Source organism: Camelus dromedarius, chromosome 9 (assembly GCF_036321535.1).
Source record: "Camelus dromedarius isolate mCamDro1 chromosome 9, mCamDro1.pat, whole genome shotgun sequence".
In the NCBI taxonomy this organism is placed as follows: domain Eukaryota; kingdom Metazoa; phylum Chordata; class Mammalia; order Artiodactyla; family Camelidae; genus Camelus; species Camelus dromedarius.
This window is the reverse complement of record NC_087444.1, coordinates 39,465,143-39,469,356: the sequence shown is the minus strand read 5'-3', so window position 1 is coordinate 39,469,356 and position 4,214 is coordinate 39,465,143. Positions and strand designations below refer to the sequence as shown.

The 4,214-nt window shown below is 38.5% G+C and overlaps 1 pseudogene; it reads right to left on the bottom strand.

Moving 5' to 3' along the window:
- Positions 1 to 274: 274 nt before the first annotated feature.
- On the bottom strand, positions 275 to 1,129 carry LOC105093829 (DNA replication licensing factor MCM5-like; annotated as a pseudogene).
- Between the last annotated feature and the right edge of the window lie 3,085 nt (positions 1,130 to 4,214).

Below are 4,214 nucleotides of genomic sequence, written 5' to 3'. Positions count from 1 at the left end.
TCTCAACTTCAGAAATAAATGTAGGGATTGCCTTTGAAATGCCATCCCATGCTGTTATTTTTCCCCCCAAAACACACCACAGCTTTATTATTTCAATAAGCTCCAAAAGCACATTTCTCGGACCTGTGGCCAAGGCAGATGCCAGAGGCAACAAGGCAAGTCAGCTGGGGGTCCCTGGGTCCACAGCACGTGGGAAGTTCAAGGAGGGAGTGTGACGAGGCAGAGGTGACAGGCATTCTTGCTGCAGAAGGCACGGTAGGAGGGCTGGTGCAGCTCATCTGAGGCTGTGGAGAACCTTGCACTGCTGCATCATGAGCTGCAGGACCTTGTGGATGGCCTGCTCCAGAGTATTTTCTGCTCCAAGTCCTGGAGGATGTTGTGCTCCAGCACCTGGGAGCCAATGGCAAGGAGGTGTTTGAGCTGCTTCTCCATATGGCTCAGCAACTCCCGGTCCACTTGGCTGCTGAAGCCCTCCACTTCTGACAGTGTGCCTAACAAGGCAGTGGCAAGCGTGGACACTTGGAAGAGCCTCAGAGACTCCTCTGTGTCTGCCTCTGTGTTGAAGGGCTGCAGCTTCACCTTGCTGAGGGCCTTGGTGATGCAGTCAATGGCCTCCCACGGTCGTAGGGTGATGCCAACGAGCCCCTCTCCGCATGATGATGCACTGCTTCTTCAGCTTCTCTGCGGCCTCTGTCAACAGCTGGGGCCACACTTCGCTCAGCAGTAGGTGATGAATGTCCCCAGCTTGGCCAGGTCGATCTCACCTCCATGGCCTGGGTCTGAGTCAGTGCACTCACGTGCAGAAGGATAACATGGTTGGCCAGCATCACCTCCCTCTTCTCATTGTGCTCACCTTGACAATGAAGATCATGTCAAAGTGTGGCAGGATAGTGAGCATGAAGTTGTTGTCCACCCTCTTCATCTCCTCCAGGCAGCCAGACACCAAGATGGCAGCAGCCAGGACAGAGCAGTAGGAGTTGAGGGTAGTGGTGATGCTGACCTTGGCTATAGGGATGGTCTGCTGCTCCACAGCCTTGTGGGCTGCCATGCCGTCGTCTTCTGGCATCTCGTCAAACTCATCAATTTTAGTAATACGTATGTCCCTTAAAAAAAGTCTCACATGATGCAATTACCAAGTTTTAGAGATAAGAAGAATAAATGACAGATTCCCTACTTCATCCCTTATCCCAGAGAGTAGGTAGGGGATGAAACAAAATAAGAAATTAAGATGATCTTTTACATGATTAGGTGGATGGTACACATTAAGAGGAATATAGAAGATGAAAAACAGGTTTGGAGGAGGGAAAAATAATGTACAATTTTGCACATCTTCCTCCCATGTGGCCAAATAGAATCTAACACACAGAGATACGTGCAAAGATATTAACAATGTATAGTTCTTATGTCGGGGGTGTTTTCACTTCAATGCTATGCTTTATAATATATAAATACATTACAGGCATTATTTCATATAAAATATTACATGAGTAAGTCATCTCCAAAGTGAAGCCATTTGTATATAATTTTCACAAAGATAAACTTATATGAGAAGCTTTCTTATTATTTGCACACATGACAGTTGGGCTCAAAGATTCCTAGATCCACAGCTCCACAAAAAGTTTTTTCTCCAACCTAACCGGAAATTGCCCATTTAATAATTTTCATTTGCCTTCTCCCCAAGCAGTCTTATAGATCTCCATCAGACTCTGTTCAATAACCAGATCTAGATCCCTGTTTTTTACTTTGATTTCAATTCTCATTAATCTTTGAGTAAAACAACTGCTCTATAAGTAAAAAGAAACAGTATTTGATTGATTCTCCTTAAAGTCCAAATTCAATCTCTAACAAAAAAGTATTCACTATGTTTACTACAAAAATGACATATTAATCTAATCCATTTCCTCCACAACTTGACTTTGCCCGAGTTGGTTTTCCTCCTTTCTTACTTGGGCTATCGGCTATGGGACATTATCTTCCATGGCTCATTCACGTATTTTCTGTTGCCAGAGTCATGGAAGTGGGCTCGAATTAATGGTAGAAAGGCACATGATTACAAAGATATAAGGCATTTTCAGTTTAACACATGAATTCAAAGAAAACCTAATAAAAATGCCCTAAAGGTATTTCTCTAACAAACTGATAGGTCCATTTGGTAAAAACAAAATAGACAGATATACTATTGGTGGTAGGGCAAAAAGGATAATATAGACGGAAGAGCCTTACCATGTATGTGTAATAAAGCTACAAAACATACACTTGAGAACACACATACTTACACACACATGCATACTTTGGTCTTGGTATAGAAATAGAATTAGCTGTCAACGTAACACATCTATTAACCCAAATCCATGATATACTGAATTCAGAATATGGTAATGCCAACATTTTTAAGTCAGCACAAGAGAATGTATTTTTTAATAAGTGCAATTGAAACAACTAGTTAGGATTTTTAGGGAGAAAGTTGCATTCCAGTAAACATAAGATTAAAGGAATATTAAACCTTAAATGACTAAGGAAATGTGACATTTATTTCAGTCTTATTTTGAAGGAAGAGTTTTTAATAATAACAGAAAACCTAACAACCATGATATATAATTTGATTTTATCAATATGTAACTCTTTCATTCCTCAAAAATACTGTTATTAAAGTTAAAAAAAGAAAAAAACCCTGATTTAAAAAAAAAATAGTTAATGAGTTAACTAACATCCATATACCCCCACATGAACACATATATACAGCAACACATTTTAAATCAATGAAAGGGGTGTGTGTGTGTGTATGAGAGACAGAGAGTGAGAGATATTATTCTCATTTGGATATTTAGTTTACCACTCACTACTCTGTCTAATGATATTTCTTCCTCAACACCATACAGCTAATTTTTAGAATAACCCTGTTAGTTATAGGAAAAGAGAAGTTATATTTTACATCTGTTGAGAAGACTTTAAAAAATCATAGAGAAATACTCAGTAAATTTTCACATTAAAAAGAAACAAGAAACAAAATTTAGAAAGCTTCTCTCTGAAAAATCTCTGACCTTATGTCTAAGTGTACCGATAATTTTAGAGTGGAGAACACTAAGGATGCATGAGAACAATAGTAGCACCACATCTTAGACATAACAATTAATACAAATGGTAAAATGTCCCTCAGGGTTGCTCAAAGGAGAATAACAAGTCAAAAAGTTAATTTAGGATGTATGCAAAAATACTAAAAAAAAAAAAAAAAAAAAAGTTGGAGGACAGGAAATGGAAAGAAAAGCCCACGAGAAGCAAAGGAAAACGATGCATATATTTTCAATATTAACGATTTTAAGTTGCCAGTGAGATTTTCATTTCAAAAATTAACCCTGCACAGAAACAAAAATTTCAGAAAATGCTTTTTGACACTCTTGAAAATTATTGAGCATTTGAAGTCTTTGATGATAAAACTCAAAATGAGATGAAAAGTGGGCAACCATATAGCAACAAGGAATAATAGAAAGGTAGCAGTACTAAAATAGAGAGGAAAAAATTCCAAAAGCTGGATGTTAAAATGACACTAGAAACAACTAAAAGCAATGTAAAGAGAGTTCAAAATGAAGAAGATACACAGGAAAAACACTAAGAACAAGAGGAGCTAAGCCTTCCTGCTATTCCAAACTCAACCACAGCAGCTCCCTTTTTCTTTTTCCCCATTTTAGAAACACCACACCTCAAATTCCACGTAACTACTGAACAATGGTATTTACAAATGCATTTTATTTTCATAGATCTTGCTCTTCTCTCTTCAATGAGTCAGCTTCTGCTCACTTCAAATCTGACTGAACATCAATCAGATCCTCAGAGAAGTTTTCCCTTACCTCTCTGACTAGGTCTCACCTACATGTTTTACACTTCACATTCTTCTAATGCCAAGCACCGCTTCCTTGTGGTGATAATAAAGGTGTTCATCTTAATGATTGCTGACTTAAAATATATTTATTTATTTTTTTGTTGTCATTGAGATTGTGCATAAATGTATTTTATTATTTGATTAATGCCTACTCCCCTCTACTAGGGTACGTACTGCTTGCCATGTAGCTGCAGTGAGCTGAGGAAAAAGTAGGGGCTCTTTAAATTCTATCAAAAACTTTCGCATGGCAATACAGGCCATGGGTCTCAGAGAGAGGTCCCATGGATGCATTTTCTGAATCTATTGGATTTGGAAATACATTCTGTGTTCTTCTTTT